The sequence below is a fragment of the Lissotriton helveticus genome, chromosome 10 (genome assembly GCF_964261635.1).
Source record: "Lissotriton helveticus chromosome 10, aLisHel1.1, whole genome shotgun sequence".
In the NCBI taxonomy this organism is placed as follows: domain Eukaryota; kingdom Metazoa; phylum Chordata; class Amphibia; order Caudata; family Salamandridae; genus Lissotriton; species Lissotriton helveticus.
In genome coordinates this window covers 1,069,639,924-1,069,665,518 of record NC_136071.1, presented here as the reverse complement: position 1 = coordinate 1,069,665,518, position 25,595 = coordinate 1,069,639,924, and the positions used below count along the sequence as shown (strand labels likewise).

The 25,595-nt window shown below is 43.2% G+C and overlaps 1 pseudogene; it reads right to left on the bottom strand.

Moving 5' to 3' along the window:
• Positions 1-3,231: 3,231 nt before the first annotated feature.
• The window catches only part of LOC144784175 (phospholipase A2 inhibitor and Ly6/PLAUR domain-containing protein-like), a 45,242-nt pseudogene continuing 22,878 nt past the window's right edge, over positions 3,232-25,595 (bottom strand).

Genomic DNA, 25,595 nt, shown 5'->3' with positions numbered 1-25,595 from the left:
ATTTATGAACTGGAAGTTACAAAATGATCTCACTGTCAAAAGCAGAAATCTACATAAAATACAAATCTGGAATCTGCATTTACATACTTTTCTTTGCAGCAGGCACATTAACCGTCTATGCTACTTTATGAATCAAAACTGTGACTGGACAAAACACAGAACGCTCCCAGAACTGCATTAACCATTAGAGTTAAATTACTGCTATTATACTCCCCTCAAAATTGCAGGGTACACAAAGATCTCTGCAGCAGGTGTCTTAATCCTGTAAGATATTTTAAAATGCTGTCAATGTGACCAAGTAAGTAATCTAGGACAGACATACTGTCACATACTGCCATGTTGCCAATTTCTTTGGAGCACATTTTTAAAATAATTGTGCAAGACGACTGTTAACCTCTGCTTTTCGAGCTTCTACCCTCATGACACCATTCCCTTTCCTCTGCCACACATTGTTCCCCAATTTATGGTTTCTCTGAGTACAATTTTTCCAATTCCAGCCCAGTGTGTAGTAGCACAAGCTGTCTCTCTAACACCAAAGTGCCTAAAATCCTTATCTATGTCAGCAGGGCAAGCTGGCAGATCTCAGACCCAGTTGTAACTGAAAGCTGACTTTGAAAAGGATCCCTATCGATCCCTATATTCATGTCCTTAACTTGACAGGCAAAGACACGGACCACTTTCTCAACAGTGATTATAAACACCCTTAAGGTAATCCATGTCAGCAATTCAGTCCCTGTTACTATTTCACATCATTTACTTTATCTTTCATCTCCTAATATCATTCTCTTTTTTTGAGGTGTTGTGTTTCTCTGTTTTCCTTTCAAACCATATCTGACTGTTTTGGAGTGCCTACTGTGAAATAAGTCCAGGTGTTTGGGTGAGCTAAGGTTGAGAGTGGGTGTTTTCGAGGGCCACAGCTGAGAACTCTGGAGTTGAGGTGCAACGTAATGAGAGTTTCTCACAGTGAAGCAAGAGGTCCAGCAGCGCTTTGCTCTGCCAAGCTCTTATACAAAAATTATACCAAATATAAAAATGTAGCACCGGGAACCTGATAGGAAGTGGGGCAAGCAGCAAAGGGGGAAAGGGAAGTGAGATAGATATGCTGAAGCACACAGGGTGGGAGGAACCAAGGAAACACATGCACTCCCATAGATTGCAGAATGTACAACAAAACAGGCATTGGCTTAGCCAGGAGATCTGGGTTGTCTGTGAAAGTGCCTCGCCAGAGTGAAGTTCTGAACAAATCAACAAAACACCCAGTACTATAATTTTATCTTGCAGAACAGAAGGAGCTGATTCTAAAAAAAAAGGTACGCACACACCAAACTTTCCACTAGTTTTTAGAAAATTAAGATGACCTTTGTGAGTCTTGAATACACTAATTATATCGCAAAACATTTTATAATTAGTGCACACCAGAGGCTTGGTGGACGGGATCAGATAATTTATAGACAAATCTTTAAATAATTGTGCGATCATGGTGGGTTTGTTTTTAACACGATTACTGTGCGGGTTCCTTGAAGCAGAGGAGGCTCGGATATTTAATGTTAAATGAGTGAGGAGAGTCATCCGCTTGTTGTATGCAACACAGCTGCACCTGCTCTTCTCTCTTGATGTCTTTGATTTTGGGACACAAATGGGGTAACTGTCTAACAGACAGAGACTGCAGAATTCAGAATTTGATTGAATTTGATTTAGACCTCAACTGAGGTCAACAAATAGATGATTACAAAGTTGTAAAACAGTTATATTAGTCCGGTATTGAAACCGTTTTAAGAAGCTTTTTAAAAATGTATACAAGTAAAATCATCAAGTGGAGATTTACAAAACTCAATGAAACTTTTTGCAGATCTAAGATTATGTCTAAAACATAAAGGCTTTATATGCCAGCACCGGGCCTCTATCAGAGCCGAGTTTGGACAGATTAATAACACATGTACAAAATCCTGCCGTCCCCCATTAAAAAAATCACAAGTTTCTGTGAAACTGTCCAGTTGATCCCATATAAAAGTCACAGTCTTTAAGGCAGAGGTCTTCAAACTTTTGTAGGTTGAGCCCCCCAGCTGAATTTTTTTAGACGTTGGGGCCCCCCCACACCTGACAGAATTTTCTGGACTGGACCGCCACGCGCACATTTCAAGCATATTCAGCGAATAACATTCAATACATAAGTGTTTAGTAAACTGCAGGTTTGTGAGTGGGTGTGGTGAAATGACTTGTGTACAGGGGTGAGTAAGGCGACCATATGAATTTGGGTGTGCATGTTAGTGCAGAGTGGAACGAATGAATGTATGGTTAGTGGTGGGCTTATTGGAGGGAGATTGAACAGTGAGGGGGACAGGTGATTGAAGTGTCACAAGTGCAGGTTGAGTAGTGTGCTAGTGTGACTGCAGGGTTAGGTACAGGGCGAACCGCGCAAGTGCATTGTGAGTACAGAGTGATCACTGTGAGCGCAGGGTGAGCGGGTGAATGGTGTGAGTGCATGGTGATCAGTGTGAGCGCATTGTGATCGCAGTGAGTACCAATTGCTGGATTACAGAGCACATTACAATTAAGGATATTAACTCGTAACTCTCCTTTCTTCGGTTTTGACAAGCTGGTAGATATTTCCATGATCTGAGATTCAAAGAGGTGTTCACCTCTAAGGCTAAGAAAGAGAAACAAAGCAGGAATGTCTGGAAGCACTTGGTAAGGTCTCACTGACAGAAGCTGGTTAGATAGTTGGGAATCTCCTGAGAGTGGGCACTGATGGCCTTCAATGTGGAAAGGAAGAAGGATGAACTCAAGGTCAAGCCCCAATGGCTGATTATCAATATTTTGATCCAAAACTTCCTGCTGCATCTCAGACAGAAGGGTAAACATTTCTACTAGATTCTGGTACAGATTTATAATTGAACTGTGTTTAGTGGTGAAAAGGAAGTTATAAAACTGAATGAGTCTGAAATTCAAAGTCAGCCAGTGTTTAAGCATGCAGCAGCGTGTTACACTCCCTTGGTATCACATGTCAACATTGGGACATGATATATAATTTGTATTTATATCTATTGGCAGAATATACATGGACTAAAACATGATAATTCAGGCTGACATGAGTTCATCTGCTTCATTATTACATTGTTCCTCTTCACAAGATAAGACTCTGTATTTCAGGGGCTTTTAAAGCTTTAGGAATGTATCCACAGACTATCACTAAGCTAGGGTGTGATTGGATCAGAGGTTTCAATAATGGTCTCAAAGCTTCTCAGCAGGTGAGCACTGTAAATCATAACTGTAGACTTGGGTCGCTGGTAGGTGAAATAATTCACAGTAATCCTGAGTAGCCCATCCTGCCATGCTGTACTGTATTGCAGCTTCACCGGGTATGGAGCCTGATCCAGAGAAGCGGACGCAGGTGGTATGCTCCCCGGTGCACTGAACTTCTCCAGGTGATGTGCAGGCGTCCAAGGACTGGTCAGTGAAGCAATCTTTACATTTTTATCCATTGGGGTCTCGTCTACAGCAGGCACTTCCATATCTTCTGTGTTGCAGAAGTCGGAGTCACATCATATTCTACTGACCCAGTACAACATCAACGAGTTTCGAAGGTAGAACTCTCTTCCACAGACGGCTTGTTCAAGAGCATCCAGACAGTCCTTGAATGCAGTTAGAACAACATTACTCTCAACTGTGATGTTCTCCAGCCCTTAGATGCAGTGAGTGACATCAGGAGAGCATTGTTTGAAGATACCTGAGCATTAAGCTGGTGCTGGTAGCAAAACACAGCTCACACAGTAGGCAATCGGGCGCTGAGCAGCAGCTCACAGACTCATTCGACTCTCCCAGGAGGGGGTTAATTCACAGAGATGACAGCTTCAGCTGCAGTGGGAGGCAAGGATTCTCCTCTGCTAAAACCGAAAGTGTGTCTGTTTGTTTGCTTTCGGTTTTAGCAGAGGAGACTCCTTGCCTCCCACTGCTGTGAAAGCAGTCAGCTCTGTGAATTAACCCCCTCCTGGGAGAGTTAACAATACAAAAGAACGGGCACCTTGTGCCCCGTCGATCTCCCCTCCCCCAAGAAGACTTGCACGGACAGAGGGAACAAAGGTCAGATTCAAGTGGAGTATGCGCCCCACAGATTGAAGAACACTGCTTTAAGGGGAGGATCCCCAGCCTCATTAAAATTATGGTATGCTTGACCCTGTGCTCTAATGAAAAAGGTATGTACTGTTGTCAAGTTTTGTATTGTTGATTGTCTGCGAGGAGTGCAAAATGTTTTAGCCAAGAACAGTAGTCTACATCTGACTCATAGCTTAATCTTAAGGTCAGGTTCTTCAGATAGAGCTTCAGATTTGAAGAGGTCATAGATTTCAAAAGTGCAATCGTGCAACCATACTGGGTTAGGGCAATACTTAAATTCTTATTAAAAGTATGGTGAGATGCCTTGTCTCTAAAATCTCCAATTTCAAGATATGCCTCAGAGTCCCTTGGTGTGCGTGTAAGAGATTATAGGTCCACCAAAGTATATTTGTGATAGCTTTTGCATACACGCTGACTGTGGATAACTCAAGGCGGATTGCTTGGGCAGGGACAGACTGATTGGCTCATAGCAATTTACGTAATAGTCGCTTCTTTTACATTTAGTCGGTGCCATGCCTTGATCGGGATATATTCCAAGGCGTATAGTAAAATTGGTGATATTTTTGAGCTGTAGACCTGAAGCATAGGAGCAAAATGTCTGTTACCTGAGTAGGAATATTATCTCAGTAGTCCACCAACGTGATTGTCAGCCTTTTAGGGTCAACATATTCCTTAACAATCTCTAAAGGTGCAACACAACTGCACCTGCTCTTCTCACTTGATGTCTTTCATTTTGGGACACAAATGGGGTAACTGTCTAACATAGAGAGACTGCAGAGGAAAGCAATATGAGGGAGAGTTCATGAGTGAATGACACACTCCAAAGACCACTGACCTTTCTACAGACTTTAGTAATGTTTAATCCATGGTCTCATATTTGCAGAATTGAAACATGTTCAGTCCTAACTAAACATACATTACAAAATCATTCTTGTTATTCATTTATTTGATTCTGCTAACAAGCATTGGCAAACCTAATAGGCCTGGCTTGTTTTAAGCACATAACCGTTGTTGTGTCAACTGTCTGATGCAAATAACAGAAACATCCAAGACAGGCAGCCAAGTACTGGTTAGGTACCATGCTGCATGAAGCACAGGATTTTAGTTTATATGTGTTAAACTTTGCCCTCAATTGCATGAATCACACCTCTTGGAAAAGGTTTCATCATCATAATAACTTTATTGCGACTATGACATAAAAGCACAAAGGTTAATAAAAATCGGGTAGACATTTTCATAAAAACTGAAAGCTAAAAACTAATAACATTATAAGCTGTGATATGGCACACAGACAACCAGTGGTTTTCAAATGGTAAGGCAGTTTTGAATTTGTGTCAAATTTAAAAATATATAAATTAGAATAAAAAGATTAAGAACATTATTAACATTGTAGAGTGATTAAGAAATGCTCCAAGTGATCACAGATTAATAGTGCAATCAAAGCTCACTAAACATCAATTTCCATAAGGTGCCTTCTTTTCAGCCACATTGCCTGCAGAAATTTGTAAATTGCAACCACATACACCGGGTCCATGTCAGATTTTAGAATTCTAAAAAAAACCTGATAGTCCCTAATGCCCAAGTTCCTACACAATTGTATTGTCCATTTGGACCTAGCCTGCTTATAGGCCGGGCAGAAAAAAAATACATGAATTTCTGTTTCCTCGGCCACTCGACATCCGGGGCAGAGGTAGCAGGCCTCATCTGACCACTTGTTAGTTGTTGCAAATAGTGGCAGGGTCCCGTATCTAAATTGGAGGAATAACCTCGTTGTGGACAAAGGGTTTACAGAGTCTAAAACCTGTTCAAATTGGTAGTGGGCTTTAAAAATCATGAACCCCTGCGTCAAACTAGAGCCACTGGTTGCTTGGACAAAAGACAGCCAAAGAATGCTACCCACGGCCCCATATGACAGTAATATAGCTTTGAGTTCCTCCCGGTAGTGCCTCAACTCAGCTGTACTCCATAGCCGACACCAGTACAACAGGGGACGGCTCGAGATTAAGTCCGCTACCGGTAGGATACCCAGGTCCATCCTAAGGGGGACCAGTGGGGTAATTGTTGGGAGGGCCGTGATACTTCTGAGAAACTTGTTTTCAGTGAGGGTCAGTTTAATTGATTTACTATGTCCCCAAAGTTCTGCGCCATACATGGCGGCTGAGCGAGCTTGAACCTTATACATTTCCAAGGGGGGGCTGATTGCTTTTAAAACACAGCCTTTCTGAACTTTCCATAGTCCCTCTATTGCCTGCGTAAGCTTCAAGTTCGCCCTGTCGATTTGTGGGCCCCAAGCCATTTTATCATTCAGTGTTATGCCAAGATATTCAAAGATGTGGACTCTCTCTAGCAGAACACCGTCCATTAGTGGGTGCAGATAGGTAGTTGGTTTGGCATTGAAAACCATATATTTGGTTTTACTTATATTGACTAGCAGTTTTCTCCTTTTACAGAACTGTGAGAATTCCCTCAGGACTCGCTGCATCCCCATGGGTGACTTAGAGAGGAGCAGAGTATCATCCGCAAACATCAGTGCGTGAAATTTGCGCGATGATATTTTCGGGGAGTCCAGGTCTTTCGCAAGGAGTAAGTCATCTATTAGTCCATTAACGAACAGTGAAAAGAGGGTCGGCGCGAGCACACAGCCCTGCCTGACCCCCTTATCAATGGGGAAAGGAGTTGTTAATTGAGCATCTTTGCCATATCTCATTCTAGCATAAGTTCCAGTTGCAGTTGGAAACAAAGATGGGGTGTACCCCCATGGTCAATAGAATGCTCCATAACTGGTCCCTATCAACTATATCGAACGCTGATTTCAAATCCACGAATGTGAAATAAAGGCTACCCTGTTCTAAAACCACATGCTTCCAATATATGATATGTAACCTAAACAACTGGTCAACAGTTGACATCTTGGCTCTAAAACCAGCCTGGAGTGGAGTAAGTATATCACAGTCTTCTATCCAGTCCTGTAGTCTCCCTAATAGTAGCCTCCCATAAAGTTTCTGGGAGACGTCTATAAGGCTAATTGGCCTATAGTTTGAGGGTTCAAGTGGGGAGAGTCATCCATTTGTTGCATGCAACACAACTGCACCTGCTCTTCTCACTTGATGTGTTTCATTTTGGGACACAAATGGGGTAACTGTCTAACATAGAGAGACTGCAGAGGAAAGCAATATGAGGGAGAGTTCCTGAGTGAATGACACACTCCAAAGACCACTGACCTTTCTACAGACTTTAGTAATGTTTAATCCATGGTCTCATATTTGCAGAATTGAAACATTTTCAGTCCTAACTAAACATACATTACAAAATCATTCTTGTTATTCATTTTTTTGATTCTGCTAGCAAGCATTGGCAAACCTAATAGGCCTGGTTTGTTTTAAGCACATATACGTTGTTGTGTCATCTGTCTGATGCAAATAACAGAAACATCCTAGACAGGCAGCCAAGTACTGGTTAGGTACCATGCTGTATGAAGCACAGGATTTTAGTTTATATGTGTTAAACCTTGCCCTCAATTGCATGAATCACACCTCTTGGAAAAGGTTTCTAGTTACACCTCTTTGGCCATTCTTCTTTTAGAAACCCCCACCTTTTTTATTATACTTAGAGCTCTGTGTGTCAGAGGCACCTAACGCAGAACCCTGGAAGCACTTATCGTCTTTGGCCTGAGCAGATGAATAAAACAGAGGGCAAGGGTAGTGCAATGTGTTTTGCACATCAGCATGCGTTTATTGGTTTCAGAGTTCTTGTGTACAGCTGTTAGTGCATGCTTAGTTCAATTTTACAACACCTTTATTTGCTGCATTTTGGCTTAAGACAATACACAATATTATAGTAACAAAAGCTGTATGTTGACAGGAGGGATGTGCATACACCTACTGCGTGCAGTAGTGATATCTGATAGAATTGCACTTTTAATTTCATGCAAAAGACTTTGAAAAATAAGGTGGTTATGTATATGGAAGCATCTTAATTTACTAATACAGGAGCATGGAATACTGCAGTACCAAATGTAAAAATGTTTTTTTTTAAATCAAACACAATCCTAACAGTGAATGCATAAGGCATTACTGTGTGTGCCTATACTGTGTTAAAGTGTAATTGCACAATCCATGCTGAACTTTGAATTGTAGACCTGGCTTTTTAATATACCAAGATATCATAGACAATGCAAGTGACACACACCTGCTCAGCACCAGGATATCCTCATAGGTGATAGTGCACTTTACAGTTAAGCATAACCTGAGCTAACATATCATAATGCTCTTGTTGGTATATGGCACATTCACTTTTTTAGGTCTCACCTGAGACAAAGAATGCACCGTTGCATATTGTTTACTTACAGGGGGTTTAGAGGTCGCCCATTGCTTACCATTGATTGACTTCATCTTTACTCTCATTTCCTTGCTTGTTCTTGGTCAGCTCATAGCTGGCTTCACTTCCCCAGTGCATGTGCTTGCAGGCCATCTTTGTTGTTGCTTACCAAGTTTTCTGTTGCTTTCCCCATTGCTGGTGTGTTGTTCCTTGCCTCATTGTTACTGTGCCTTGTCCCTCCCACGTTGATGCGTAGTTCTCTTTTTGCTTTGCCCCACCTGTCCCCCGGTGTTTCTTTGCTCCTCCCCAGTGTTGCTTTGCTCCATCCTTTGTTTCTCTTCTGCGTTGCTGCTTTGCCCCACCCGACACCTCTTCTCACATTGTGATTTGCCCCTTCTTCCTCATCCCCCTCCCGCCCGGTCAGTAAAAAAGGGCTATGACGCAGACAGTGGGGCTGTGTCGTAGTGCTTTTTTCCCCAGTTTTCGCCATGCAACACAGCTGCTTTTCTGTGCAAGATGGCTGAAAGGCATTTGCAAAGCCTATAGCTCTTGTGTAGGCGCAACATGTTGGCTTTGCCAATGCTTGTTAAATATGTTAGCATTTGCCATGCATGCATTGTAATGTATTTGATCAATTATTGTCTACATGAGTCAGTATTTTGAAGGGGCGGGAGCAGGATGCAAAGCTTGCTGAAGCTGTCCCTACATGTAATTATCCGTTCTTTCTCAGCAGCTGCAAGGCAGACGTCTGAGAGCCAGGAATGCAGCAGCTCCTGTCTGAGGAGCCTGATGCCTACGGCTGCAGAGATTTCAAAACAAGCAGGGTTGTAATAGGCAGTGCAGAGCACCAAAACTGCTGCACTGGTCCCTTCACCCTCCCTGAAGTGGTCTGGAGAGCTGAACCATGGCTGGAGGGGAAGGGAGAAAGTGGAAGTGCATGGGAGGAGTAGCATCTCCAGAGGAAGAGTCCAGCCCCACCTCTCTTTGTCCTGTCCCCTTGTCCGTCACCACCACAGCTACTGAATACACCAGAAGTCAACATAGAAACATAGAAAAACAAAAAACAAACAGACATTGCACCTAGCCACAATCATTAATTTGCTCTAGCACCTTTCATTGGAAAGCAGTGCTGTTTCCTTAAAATGTTTAATTCTGACCTTGTAGTATATATGTGTGCTTATTTCTATATCCAATATAAACATATATGCTCACTTACAGAGATTGTAATATTTTCTTTTTTTTTGCAGAGTTTTATATTGCGCGAACTAGACCCGAACTGAATCAGGTATCAGAGCGCTTTACATAGCACCAGTTACGTTACATGAGGACACGCATTCATTTTAGGCACGGGGAGATTAAGTGATTTGCCCAGAATCACAGGAGGTTTTTGGCGTCGTTACCGAGACTCGAACCCAGTTACCCAGATCCCCGGGTCCGAGGTCGAGCGCCCTAGCCGTTAGGCCAACCCCTCTCAGTATACAAATATTTTAAGCAAATATTTGTATACTGCTACTACATTTCAATAACAAGTAACAAAAGAAAAAATAAGTGAAGTGAGGAAGATGCAAGGAAGTACATTCTGGGAACAGTGAAAAGAGGGTGCTGAAGACGAAAGAGAGGTGGTTGAAGATGTGCAAATCTTTTTTTCAATTTTTTCTGGAGGAAGATCCAGCCTAGACCCTATGTTTGCCCATTAAGCTTGCCTGCATCACTCACTACATAAAATCATACCAAACATTTACACCTCACCACTTTCAAATGTCATCAGTCGCCTCTGTATCCCATCTGCCATATGACAATTGCCATAGGATATAATGCACTTGTAACATGGTGGATGTACTTAGAACTGCACCACCCTTAACCTCATGGGTTCTAAGACTTCAGAATGCCCTTCTCTACACCAAAAACTGGCTCCTTTCCTCCACTCTCCAGGAATGCTTGGAAATGCACCTCTTTAGCAACTTCTACCAGCCAATAACTCATTAACTTTCCCCTTGACCTCCCTCTTCCCTTTGTCACACTTCATACTAACATACTTCTTTTATCTATGTACTTGCCCCGAGGGGACAGGTTTGCATATTAAATTAGTTTTAATCAGTGCTTTAAATGGGCTGGTACTGTCCGGTATGGGGTACCAGCACTTTTTTATTTTGAGAGGGAGAGTACCGGCACTTCTCAAGAGAGATGTAATACTTTTATTTGGAGAGTACCGGCACTTCTCAGAAACTAGTAGGTACTCTGCTACAGAGTACCTGCACTTCTATTTTTCTATTTCAAGCACTGGTTCTAATAACATACATAAACACATATATGTGTTATGATGTAAATGTCGACTTAAATCATTCAATAATATACTAATTCAATCGTTGTCTGTAATGACATGCCCCTGGGAAAACGTAGTTTTTTAGTAGAGCACCTTATGGTTTTGGCATCAAATTTTCGTCTACACAAACGTAAAGTCTATTTACAGTTGTGTAATGAAGTTTGGACGAATGTAGGTTACAGGCTCACCTGAAAAGAACTGGAGCCTGACATCACACAATGGGCCCTCTTGCACAGGAATGTTGCATGACTGCCAAGACCCATTGCTTCACAGACTTCAAAGAGATCTCCCTGTACTTTCTTTCATGTTAACTCGTCATTGTCCCAACCTTGGCATTCACAAGCGAAACCAAAAGGCAACCGAAAGAGAGAGAAAGATAAGAGGACAGAAATAATGCAGGAAGTGGGCGAGTAAATGAAAGCCTCCCCATTTTGTGAGCGGTACTAAACACGTGAAAAGTAACCTGATCTGGAAACAATGTTTCTGCTATTGAGATGTGGGTTATTATTCCTAGATTTAGAGATTGTATCCAATCCAATTAAATGACAACATGTATGCACCAAGAAACAAGATTGACACGCGTTTTCACAACATTTATGAATTCTGCTTCATCACCATTTTACAGGTTGTAGACAACCGGTTTTCTGTGCTGCAATGCAGTAATAACCCTAACCACCACCACTTTTCTATTTAAAATGATATAGAATGTCAATAGACCATACGAATGGTAAACATCACTCTAGTAAACCCACCAGCCATATCATGGAATTGCACCCCTTGCACACCCCAGTTATGTTTATTGACTGTTTTTTCCAGCAGTTTTTTTAAAGGTTGTTCCATACACTTGATAGCCCCATCCCTTCCCTTTCAATTCTATTCTAGCATGCATACACCTGAAGAGCGTCTTGCCTGTGAAAGAATACTAAAACTGAAAGATCTAAGAATGTAAAACTACAGGGACTACATTGGTCAAGTGGTATATTTGCCATAATAAGTAGGTTCTGAGAGCTTTCTTAAAACGTAAATTTGATTAGATTAGTTTCATATTTAGAAGAAGGTTATTTCAAGGCAGTGGACCAATGAGGCTCAGCGATCTGCCATCAGAAAGGCTTCCCCTGACCTTTTGTACAGGGAACAGAAGCAAGAAATTGGAACAGAATGCGTTGGGACAGGAATGTCCCCTGCATGATGTACCATCATGTTTACTTGCTCTGAGTGCCTAACTGTGTGTCTGGTATCTTGACTTTCTATTTTTGCCCTGGCGGCGCAGTAATATAGTGTGTGCGCAGAGTCCCAGGCTTGTCTTTTGACATGAGAAATGATCTGTACTTTTCCTGTGACTGGGATGAGGGCATTAAGCGTGTTCTCCTTGCGAGACAGTAGACTACTGTTGAACTTGGCCCTTTTTGCAGGGTCATCCCTGAACTTTTTGCCTTCTTCCTATATTTCTTCTGACCTGTTGTTGGCTATTTTATGACTCTGGGCACTTTACCACTCCTGATTAGTGCTAAAGTGCATATGCTCTCCCTATTGTAAATTGATGTATTAATTGGTGATTCCATGATTGACTATTTGGATTACTTGTCAGACCCTAGTACAGTGCAATGAGTGTGCCCAGGGCATGTAAATCCAAATGCTGCTAGTGGGCTTGCAGCACTGGTTGTGCCACCCACAGAACCGGCCTTGTAAAATGTGTCTAAGCTCTGCCATTGCAGAGCCTGCATGCAGTCTGGTACTGTCATGCTGACTGGGCAAGTGTACCCACTTGCAGTCCCTGAACCTTCCCTTTTCTTCATATCAGACACCCCTATGGTAGGCCCAAGGGCAGGGTGCATTGTAAGTATAAGGTAGGACAAGCCCTGATGTGTGTGGCATGTCCTAATAGTGAATTACAGCCATTTTCGTTTTTCACTATTGCAAGGTTATCTGTTCTCCATAGGCCAGAATGGGCTGTAGAATTATTACAGTTTATAATCCTAACAGACTCAGAGAACATGGTAGAAATTTGAGTTTAGTATGCCTGGACTCCGAATAATAAAATACATTTTTTAGTGAAGTTTATTTCAATATTCTGTGTTTGCAAATACCACTTTTAGAAAGTAGGTATTTGCTTGCCTAACCATTTAAGCATGCCTCTGCTAGGTTGTGTATTCCTTGTCTGGAGTTTGAGTGACAGGGCTGGGGGATTCCAGGAGACAGAATGAGTCAGCCCAGTGGTGAATAGAGAGATCTGCATCTAGATGGGAGGGAGGAGTTGCACCTGGGACCTGAATAGACTGTGCCCGCCCCCCCCACAGTGCTGGCTCCACCCCCTGTGGTGCATCTGATGTCTCTGCCCTGCACACTGAAAGAAGAGAAGGAAAACTGCCAACAAAGTGCTCCAGGGCTGTGCTTGCCTTCCACAATGCTGGCTCCACCTCCTGTGGGGCGTCTGATGTTCCTGCCCTGCACTGTGAAAGGAAAGGAGAAGTCTGGTAAACATAGTGCTTTAGAACTGGTTTAGACTGGGCACAGGCCCCTCTCCCCTCAGAGAACAAAGGATTTGGGGGTATAAGTATTGGGACCCTGATCCCATGAAATTAGATCACTTTTGGACTACAAGAAGAAACCTTTGCTGAGTAGATGAACCTGAAGGAACTGAGGAGAGACTATTCCCAAGCTGAAGTGCTGCTTGGAGGATTGTCCTGCAGTGGTTGCCTGACTGCCAAAGGAAGGAGAAAGGCTTTGTGTACTTTATTTTCAACTTGTGAAAGATCTCCAAGGGCTTGGAAGAGAGCTTGCCCCTGACTGGAGTCCCAGGACCAGTGGACTTCACCAGCCTTCGTGAATTGCTTCTCGTAACGCTTTTTCAGTGGCTACAGAGGCAGGGAGCTGTGACTGACTCTCACGACCGGCCCGGTGTCCTGTAGGCACCGTATCAAGCAATGTCCGCCTCGAACAACGCAATCTCTGAGCTCACAGACTCCGTCCTGACGCCGTCACCGAGCCGTTGCCTGCACCGTGACGTGCAACGCCTCGCTACACCTCGCTACACCGACTCGTACTGGTCTGACCAACGCTGTCACTGCTGCTGACTTCAAGTGCTGTGAACGCACCGGAATTGGGCACCGGCTTGCACGCTTTGCGACGCACCGCCCGACTCGCACCGCTGTTCGGACTGATTGACGCCAGCTCCCGAACTCCAGCTCTGTCGCCGCACCGCAAGCTGGAAGCACTGCAACGAAGCACCGTCTCGCCCTGCAACGCACGCCTTGGATCCACCGACTCAACGGGCCGCTGCCTGCACCGCATCGAGGCACAACGCGTCCTGCAACGCTTCCTTTTCTGCACTGTGACGAACACCGGAACCGGCTCACACAGCCGTGCCGGCCTCCTCAAGTAAAAGGTACTGTGACTGAGTCTGTCGACATTTGAGTGGGCCTGTACCGACGCGGTCTGCTGGATTTGCTAGACTCTGTGTTATTTCAACAACGCTGTAGCCAGACAGGGCTACCAACTCGCACAGAACCTTGATTTAAGCCTTTTAACCAGAACTCTTGAACTCTAATAGTACTGTGGATTATTTTTGTCGTTTATTGGTCTTGTGGTAACTCTATATAAAATATACTTATTTTTGATATACAACCTTGTGTGGTGTCCATTTGTAGTGTTGTCACTGGGTTCCTGTGTGTGATCACAAATGCTTAACTTACAACGCCTCTGAGATAAGGCCTTGCTGCTCGTGCCAAGCTACCAAGGGGGTGAGCAGGGGTTATTTTAGGAGTGTAATCCCCTTATCTTGACTAGAGGAGAGGGTCCCTATTTGTCACAAGTACTCACCTGTGCCAACTAGAGACCCCCAATTCTAACAACTACTATCTCAGTCATGTTTAGGATATAAAGCTGTGGTAGCAGCGTACCATGATTTGTGAATCCATTGTTGTGAACAGACCTTTTCATCTGTGTTGCTGGAGTGAGGGCAGATTGCACATTCCTGAAAAGCTCCAATTCTATACACTTACCCACTTCCTAGCACTAACATATTGTTCACATGTTCTGTGCATTTGTGTGTGTGGCATGCATGGTACATATGTGATGTGTGTGCATATGTGAGTGAGCCAGAGGACTGGAGGCCTCTGAGATCCATTTTGGATACCCCTGGCCTGGGCGTTGCTCAAGATGGGGGTGAGGGTTGTTTTCTCAAACATTGGAAGTTTATTATTTGCATACCTGAAGGGTGGAGGGAGGAGACCTAAATACTGTGGTGAGGGGCATGAATACAGGGCTCGTTTAGGAATTTGATTAGGTCTTTTGGATGGCAGGCCATGGTTGTTTAGTCTTCCTGATCACTACCTTTTGATAGATGGTGAGTGTTAGACCTGGCATCTTTGACGTGGTTTCCCTTGTCTTTTTGCCTCTGCCTCCTGTATTTTTGACACTGTGCTGGATTTCATTTTTGCTGGTTTAGATGCTTTAGGCACTTTGCCACTGCAGATCAGTGTCAAAGTGCAAGTGCTCCCTGTGTAAATTGTTATTGTAATTGGTTATCCCTGATTGGCATATTTGTATCACCAAGAAGTCCCTAGTAAAGTGCACTGAGTGTGCCAGGGCTGGTGATACAAATGCTACTAGTGGGTCAGCAGCACTAATTGTGCCACCCACATGAGTAGCCCTAAAATGGTGTCTCAGGCCTGCCGCCGCAGTGCCTGTGTGCAGTCTGTGAACTGCCATGTCCTCCTGGTCAGTGTCCCCACTGACCAGGCCTAACCCTTCCCTTTCTGTACACATTGGTCACCCCTATAGAGGGCCCAAGGTATCCCCCTTGGCAGGGTGCAGTGTATGTGAAAGGTAGAGCATGTACTGCTTTGGTAGTGAATTACAGCCATTTTCGTTTTTCACTATTGTAAGGCTATATTGCCCATAGGCTATCGTGGGGAATGCTGGCTACAGTGGCTACCTGCATATCTTCCCATAGGAGCAAGATAGGACATAAAAGTCTAGTATCCATGAACTCAGAAGTTAATAACACGTCCTTTAGGAAAGGTAGTTTTTAAATCCTGTGTTTGAGAACAGCACTTTTAGAAAGTTGCTGTTCTCTTGTCCGACCTTCTGTGTGCCTTGGCCTGTTTGTGAATTGACTGTCTGGTTTATGAGTGGCAGGGGCTGGGTGGCTCCCAGAGGCTGAGTGGGCCATCCCTGGGCTGAATAGCTCCATCTGCATCTAGAGTGGTGGGAGGGGGTAGCACCTGGGCCTGGATAGGGCTGTGCCTGCCTTCCACAATAATGGCTCCGCCTCCTGCTGGGCAGCTGACGAACCTGCCCCTCTCTCTGAAAGGAAAGGAGAGGCCAGGAAAACAAAGTGCTCAACGAACACCCAGAACTGGTTCAGACCGGGCTCAGAGCTATAGGGGTATAAGTAGAGGACCCCAGACTACAGAAAATTAGATCATCCTGGAATCAAAAAGGAACCTCTGCTAAGGAGAAAGCTGGAAGACTGAAGAAGGAAGACTGTCCTGCTGTTGCTTTGTTGGACTGACCTGCAGTTGCTTTGCTGCCAAGGAGAGGGGAAGGACTTTGCTTTGTGCTGAGTCTCCTTGCTTGAAGGAATCTCCAAGGGCCTGAGAAGAACTGGCTACCTGTTAAGAAGTCCCTGGAACAAAAGGACTTCACCCCTAGCTTCCCTGAACTCTGCTGAGAGAGTTCTGTTCTTCCTAGCGTGCTTGGGCCAGTTGTGGTGCCTCTGGAAGTTGTACCTGTGTTGGTAAACTGGGTACCAAGATTTTAAAGACTTTCTGCAAGTTTCAACGCATCGCTCGCTTGCGGAGCGCATCCCAGTCAGTGCAAGGAAATTCTCGCTGCCGCGAATTCCGAGTTCGTCGCAGCGCCTGTTGCCACTGCTAGAGTCATCGCATCCTTTGCTTGAGGGACGCACCAGTCTGGTGCGAGAAGATTACCATCGCTGCGAGTATCGTCGCAAAGCCTGTCGTGACTGGGTGAGATCGTCACACCACTTGCTTGCGGACCACATCACATCGCTGTGAGAGTCGTCGCAGAGCCATCGCATCGAGTGGGCCTCAAGAGGAGAAGACTGCCGCTGAGCCGCGCATCGTCGCCGCACCGAAGATCGTTGCATCGTACCTTTTGCGAGCCGCTTCCACCGAAACCTGTGCACCGGAATCCACGCAAATTATCCCATCCCTCCATACAGACCGGATTCACCGCAACACGCCCGCTGCGTCCAGCGGGGTTGTCGCATCGCCTCCCCAGGGTCTCCGGAGTGACACATCGCTTGCTTTTCAATGCTACAACTTTCACTTGGAACTTTTGTCGCACCATATTCTTGAACTGTTTATGTTGGATTTTTGTCGTTTTGGTCTTGTGTAGTTTAGATTAAATACCTTTATTTTTCTAAACTGTTGTGGAGTCAGTTTGTGGTGTTTTCACTGTGTTACTGTGAGTGTTGGTACAAATACTTAGCACATTGCCTTTGATAAGCCTGACTGCTCATGCCAAGCTACCAAGGGGGTGAGCAGGGGTTATCTAAAGAGTGTATCCTTCTTACCCTGACTAGAAGCAAGAGTCCCTATTTGGACCGTGGTACCTATCTCTGCAAACTAGAGGCCCCCAGTTCTAACAGTGATAAAGAGGGATGGCACTGCAGACTTCATTGTGCAAGATAAGGAAACCTTTAGGTGAGGCCCCCTATTTTGTCTTTCTCTGATTACTCTTTCAGTTTGTTGATGACATCCAGGTGAAGAAACCTTGCACCTCTTCTCTGTGTGTCTGTCTTTCAGTGTTGGTGGACTTTCAGTCTCTCCTCGCTGGTTCCTGGCAGGAACCGCAAACATGTGACCTCAATTGCTGAGGCCCAGTCACGGTTATGATTGCTTGTCAGATTCAGCCTGTGCAATGCGGCGTTTCTCATCAGTGAGAGAACCTGGATCCAGTGGGAAATAGAGAGAAAGGCTCAGTGAGGCACAGCACTGCCTGAATGGTGCCCAGAAACACTATATTGCATCCTGTTTGAGTTGTGTGTAGCATTACATCCTAGTTTGTGTTAAAGTACATGCATTTCAATAAAGATAATGAGAGTGCTGGCCAATGGTTCTACTGAGCTGTTTTATGATTGTCTGTACACCCCCACACTACCTAAGTAGCCTGTGAATTATCGCTATCACTACCACTGAGAGGCAAGTGCAGCAGAGGTTGTACTTGGCACAGTTTGCACATCCGTAGTAGGATGAACTGTAGAAATCAAAGGCAAATGTCCTCAATGTGGTAAAGACCTGTTAGAAAAGGGGTCTCTAATTGGCAGTGGTTTGCACCCTGTCAAAGTTGAGACCCTCACTCTTGTCAGGGTAAGGCGATTACACAGCAAAGATAACCTCTGCTCACCCCCTTGTTAGTATGGCACTAGCAGTCGGGCCTATCTCAGTGGCAATGTGTAAAGCATTTATACACACACACACAGTGTTGGACTTGGCCCTTTTGGCAGGTTCACCCCTACACTTTTTGCCTTTTAATGTGACCTGATACTAGTAGTTTTTGGCTTCTGCACACGTTAGCGCTGTATCGCAGTGCAAAGTGTGTGCCCACTCTGAGTGCGTGTGGTGAGATTGGCCTGCCCTCCCATAGGAATGCATGGGGGATATATGTGTCCATGGTAATTCCTGGTGTGAGAGGAGTACAGGGGCGAGTTTCGTATGTGCGAACTCGTGAGAATAAATGCTGCATAATGGTGTGCGCAGATTTATTGTGACTGGTGGAGAAGTGCCGCTTTTAGAAGTTGGCACTTCTGTGTGCTGTGTGTCTGCCTGCCTGATGTGGAGTGCATGTCTGGCTTGTGATTGACAGGGGCTGGATGGTGTGCCTGGCTCCAGGAGCCAGGATGGGTCTGCCCGGTGGTGAATAGGGAGATCTGCATGTAGATGGAAGGGAGGAGTGGCACCTGGGACCTGAATAGGATGGTACCTTCCCTCCACAATGCTGGCTCCACCCCCTGTGGTGCGTCTGAGCACCTAGCCACCACCTGACAATGGAGAGAGGAGCTGAGCACAACAAAGTGCTCCCAAGCTCCCCCAAACCAGTTGCATCTGGTTTCCCCCTTGACTTGCACCTTTGTGAACAATGGAAATCTGTGTATATATGAAGGGGATGTGACCCCATGAATCTGTTCTCTCTGTGTTCCTAACTTGAGGGGGGCCTGCTGCTGCTGGGCGCCAGGAGGAACCGCCACTAGGGACTGCCTTTTTGCTGGAGGGCCCAGTGAGCTGGCCTGCCTGGGCCCAGCCTTTGCCCCCCTTCATTCCAAGACATTCCCTGAACTTTGCCCTTCTTTGAGAGAGCGCTTTGTGGCTATCCAGATCGCTCCTTTCTTTTCCCTGGATTTTCAGGGACTTCAAGCGTCTGGGAAGAGATATATCTTTATTTCCTGGGGAGCGAGCAATTGTTCTGGCCACGAGGAGCAGCGCTGCTGCTGTTCACTTGCATCGCGGAACTACGATCCTTTGTCAAGAGGGAATCCCCCCCGACGTGGGGATCCCCCTGCATCTGTGCCTACTCGAACGGGAGCCCACCCCGCATGATTGCCGCCTTCGGGAAGTGCATCTTATCTGAAAGCGGGTGCCCACCCCGCATTGCTGTGCTAGTTTCGGGGTGCCCACCCCGCTTATGACCAAATTATTTAACGGGTGCCTACTCCGCATCACCGCTGCTGACCCAGGAGTCTCCCCCCTTGCTGCCTCGCAGTGCCCCTGATGTCAGGAGCCCGATATGCTGGGATTGGTCCCAACCGCAGGCGTTGCCTGGCAATGGAGGGGCTCGACCGGCAGAAGCCACTCAAAGCGGAGGAGGCGCAGGGCGTCTTGGCCTCAGCGCTCCTCCCGTACACCGCCAAGCCTGCTCACAAAGATCAAGGAAGTGAAGGAAAGAAGCTGCTGGATCCGGCAGACCGGTGAGGAAAGGAGCACCAGGTTAGACAAATAGCCAATAAATATCTGAATAAAACAAGACCAAAATAATAAAAATCCAACATACACAATTAGAGATATCACTTTTCAAAGGTTAAATCAGTTCCGTCCATAGAAATCTATGGATAGAGCACTTATAACACAAAGTACCTTTGATGAGTCAAAATTCAAAGACAAAACAAGCACAGGAAAGGAGAGACGCAGGAAAAGCAAAGCAAAGAGTCGGGTCCTTACTCCCAGGGAAGGTGATGTGTTGATTCCTTACTGCCAGTGGAGGTGTTGCGTTGGTTCCTTACTGTTGTGCAGGGAAGGTGAAGCGTCAGGTCCTTACTGCCACTGGAGGTGATGCGTTGGTTCCTTACTGCAAGGGGAAGGGATGTCTCAATTACTGGACAAGCAGAATCAGTTGCTTATTGCTGGGCAACATCAATGAAAAATTGGCGCCCAGGGTGGATGCATCGAAAATCCAGACACACTGCATTGGTTCCACAGCAATGAAGCAGGTGCAGCACTGGAGTTGGAGCTGTATGTCATGGACTTCGGTGATGCAGTGCTCGAAACTCACACTGTGGCGGTTCTTCTGACACGCTGCAACAGAGCGCTGGTGCCTGCGGTGAAAGCTGTGATTGATGCGCCGATCGGGAAAGACGCTTCAGTGTTGGCAGCTGCGATGCTTTGAAGTTTGTAGCAATCTGTTGATAACATCAGACACTGTGAGTTGATGTGTGGATTTTTTCCTTCATTTCACTAGATTCTACTTCCAAGGGCCCAGTTACTGGACTTGGCACTACTTGGTAAGTCAGGACTCTCAGCAGAAGAGCCTAGTACTGGCTGGTGAAGTCTCTAGTGGCCATGAGACTTCCTAACAGGAGGCAAGCACACACAAGCCCTTGGAGAACCTTGAAAAGCAGGCTACAGAAACCAAAGTCCAGTCCTTTCACTCTCAGGACAGAATCAGCAAGCAGCAGGCCAATAAAAAAAAACAAGAGACTGGATGGTAATCTGTCCTTCAGCATCCTGCTCTTCTCCCTGGCAGAATGTCCTCAGTCCAGAAGTGTTCTGATTTTGTGGTGTCAGAGGTCCAATCATTTACCCTTTTCTGCCTTTGAAGTAAGCCACCTTCAAAGGAAAGTCTTTGTAGTGCACAAGAGCTTGCCTTTCCCTGACCTTGCTCCAGACACACTACAGGGGATGGAAACAGCTTTGTGTGAGGACAGGCACAGCCCTATTCAGGTGTCAGTGACTACTCCTCCCACCACTCTAGTTCAGGAAGGCCCATAAGCCTGGTGATCAGGATATGCAAGACACATCTCAGCTCCCTTCGTGTGACTGTCAAGAGCCCAACTGTCACTCTAACCTAGATGTGGATTCTACAGACAGGCAGAGGCACAGAATGGTTCAGCAAGAAAATTCACCATTTCTAAAAGTGCCATTTTCAAACACACAATTTAAAAACCAACTAACCCAAAATATGTATTTTTAAATTGTGGGTTTAGAGACCCCAAACTCCAAATCTCAATCAGCTCCAAATGGGAAATTACACATAAAGCATATTTCAAGGTAATCCTCATGTTACACTGTGGGTGAGATAGGCCTTGTAATAGCCAAAAACGAAATTAGCAGTATTTCAAAATAGTACATGTCCTACCTTTTAAATACACCACACCCTGCCCATGGAGCGGTCTTGGGACTACCTTTGGGGTGACATACATGTAGAAAAAGGAAAGGTTTTGGCTTAGCAAGTGGATGCACTTGCCAGGTCTAAATGGCAGTTTAAAACTGCACACAAAGACACTGCAGTTGCAGGTCTGAGACAGGTTTGCAGGGCTACTCATGTGGGCAGCACAATCAATGCTGTAGGCCCACTAGTAGCATTTGGACTTACAGGCCCTTGGGACACCTGGTGCACCTTATTAGGGACTTACTAGTAAATCAAATATCACAATCATGGATAAACTAATCACTGTTACACTTTACGCAGGGAGCAAATGCACTTTAGCACTGGTCAGCAATGGTAAAGTGCCCAGAGTCCTAAAACCAGCAAAAATTAAATGCAGCACACAGTCAAAAACAGGAGGTAAGGTTCAAAAAGACAGAGGAAATCACGTCAAATATGCCAGGTCTAACACGGCCTATTATCCCCTGCTTGCCCCATGGCCCCTGAAAGAGGTTTACACTAAATTTCTGCAGAAGTTGTATTTTGGTCCCTTTAGTGTACTACCTTTAATCCCAAAGCTTTTGGAGAATAAACATACATTTTCCTCACATAAAAGCAGGCATATTAAAATCATCTGGTTTGATTTGCATTTCACATTTTCGTAAGCATCATTACATTTTACAATAATAACACCTGCTATATAAATCATTTTCTACATAATAAATTACACTTAAGTCAATTGGTGGAATTACTCCTGCTCTTTAAATTCTTAAATTGGGCTGCAGTACCTGTCAAGAAATGTATAGCTCAATTTTTTCAGGATATTTGCCTCTAAAATATGTGCCTTCTAATATAATGTTCTGGTTGTACACTATAGTATTTACTTATAATAGTTCAAGGTGATAGTGTTCAAAACAAAAGGTTGCAATAGGCATTCATTCAAAATGGAAGGTTCAAAATCCATGTATTCAGAAGGCCTTTTAAAAATTCAAACCATAATACGGTCTACTAAACTGACTGGTATCATTAATGGATTCTGTTTAGGATAGGGCTATTTGGTGTTAATTCTCAGAGGGAATCATTTTTATATAGAGCTATTCAGTTCTATTGGAGGCATTCAAGACCTGCCAAGCATCTATAATGATCATTCACAAAAATAACTTATTTGCTTACTTACTTACATACTTATTTATTTATGTACTTTGTACAGTGAAAATGTTGCTTCCCTTTTTACATAGCACTACATGTTCCATTAATGGTCCAGATGGTCATGATCTAGACACTGGGTGGTGTTTACATTCCACTTCTTTAGTTAGATGTTCCATTTTGCCTTTCGAAGTGCACCGGAGTTCAAGGACTTGTGCTAAAAGGTACATTTAGCAACAATAGTAGGGCAATTGAAGACTCCTGTGACGCTCATCAAGGCATAGCCTTCATGGAGTATTCGAGGGTAAATGGTCAAAATATCGATTCCAAAATATGGACAAACCAAAATATCGAGTCCAAAATATAGAATGGACAAAATATCGAATGGACAGAATATAGACATCAAAAATATCGTTTTGAAGGTAAGTAATGTAATATCGATTTTAAAAATATAGACAGTCAAAATATCGAAGTACACAATATAGTTTATTAAAAATATCGATTTTTTAATAATATTGAATTTTTTAAAGTGTTTTTTATGTTAGTATATGTGTGAAAAGTGTATATATTTTTTTAATTGATTTTAAGTAATTAATTTTATGTTATTTAATTATTGTGTAATTTAATTCTGTAGCGGGTTGTGGGTTTATAGGGGAATAGGGTGGTAAGTAATTTAATTATAATTAATTAAATATGTTAATTAATTAATTGGTATTTATTCAGAATAAATTGTTAATTAATTTTTAATAGGTAATTAATTAATTCTTAATTGATAATTATTTATCAATTGATTAATTGATAATTATGTGAATTAAATTAATTTATTTTCTGTAACGGGTTGTGGGTTTATAGGGGAATAGGGTGGGAAGTAATATAATTATATTTAATTAAATATGTTAATTAAATAATTGGTATTTATTTTGATTAAATTGTTAATTAATTTTTAATTGGTAATTAATTAATTCTTAAATGATTAATTTTTATTAATTGATTAATTGATAATTATGCGAATTAAATTAATTTATTTTCTGTAGCGGGTTGTGGGTTTATAGGTGAATAGGGTGGGAAGTAATTTAATGATAATTAATTAAATATGTTAATTAATTAATTAGTATTTATTTTGATTAAATTGTTAATTAATTTTTAATTGGTAATTAATTAATTCTTAAATGATTATTTTTTATTAATTGATTGTTTGATAAATATGTGAATAATATTAATTTATTTTCTGTAGCGGGTTGTAGGTTTATAGGGGAATAGGGTGGGAAGGAATTTAATTATAATTAATTAAATATGTTAATTAATTTAGTGTTATTTATTTTGAACACATTTTTAATTAATTTTTAATTGATAATTAATTAATTCTTAATTGATAATTAATGTTTATTAATTGATTAATTGATAATGATGTGAATTATATTAATTTATTTTCACTAGAGTGGGAATAGTAAAATTTACCCCTACGCTATCCAACGTCTTCCCTACTGTTGCACTCTCTGGAGTGGGAATAGTTATTTTTACCCCTACGCTATCCAACGCTTTCCCTACTGTTTCACTCTCTGGAGTGGGAATAGTAGTTTTTACCCCTACACTATCCAACGCTTTCCCTACTGTTGCACTCTCTGGAGTGGGAATAGTAATTTTTACCCCTGCGCTATCCAACGCTTTCCCTACTGTTGCACTCTCTGTAGTGGGAATAGTAATTTTTACCCCTGCGCTATCCGACGCTTTCCCTACTGTTGCACTCTCTGGAGTGGGAATAGTAATTTTACCCCTACGCTATCCAACGTTTTCCCTACTGTTGCACTCTCTGGAGTGGGAATAGTAATTTTTACCCCTGCGCTATCCAACGCTTTCCCTACTGTTGCACTCTATGGAGTGGGAATAGTAATTTTTACCCCTATGCTATCCAACGTTTTCCCTACTGTTGCACTCTCTGGAGTGGGAATAGTAATTTTTACCCCTGCGTTATCCAACGCTTTCCCTACTGTTGCACTCTCTGGAGTGGGAATAGTAATTTTTACCCCTACGCTATCCAACGCTTTCCCTACTGTTGCACTCTCTGGAGTGGGAATAGTAATTTTTACTCATACGCTATCCAACGCTTTCCCTACTGTTGCACTCTCTGGAGTGGGAATAGTAATTTTTACCCCTACGCTATCCAACGCTTTCCCTACTGTTGCATTCTCTGGAGTGGGAATAGTAATTTTTACCCCTACGCTATCCAATGCTTTCCCTACTGTTGCACTCTTTGGAGTGGGAATAGTAATTTTTACCCCTACGCTATCCAACGCTTTCCCTACTGTTGCACTTCCAGGAGTAGGAATAGTAATTTTTACGCCTCCGCTATCCTACGTTAATAATATTGTGTATTTTTTTATTAATATTATGTTAAAATATATATATGTTTTAACAGATATGATTGTATTTGTTTTTAAGTTAAATTAGTTATTTAATAACTTTAAGGTAATTTAAGTATTTCTAAGTATATTTTAGCTATTTATTTTTAATATTTTTTAAATTTTACATTAATTTTAAGAAATTCGATATTTTTATAATGTATATATATATAAATGATATTTTGGGGTCGATATTTTGGTACTTACCTGTTTGTAGATAGGAATTCGATATTTTGTCTGTCGATATTTTGGAATCTATATTTTGGGTAGTCTATATTTTGTCCCTCGATATTTAGTGAGTTATTCGTATTCGAGCAACCCAATGCACACCTGCTGGATGTGTTCACAGCTAAATGAACAGATCCTATATAAGGCTCTTTAGGATAACCATGCTCACTTTTGCAGCCCAGAAAGGAACATTTTATGATCCACTTTGAGAAAAGTCAAAAAGAGGTCAAAAAGAATCAGGGCAACTTGTCAGCCTTAATCGACAGTGATGAGAAGACCTTCTCTAATGTTTAGCCAGGCAGGTTCTGTTGCTGTAACGTATCTGGACCTGATCATGACTCTTTTTCCAATATTGTACTGTGATAAAAGAGGTTGACTATAGGTTAATATTGGGATACTGCTAGCAGGTTTACACTAAGGGGTCCATTAGGATACCGCCCGTCATCCTACCGGTGAATGGGACC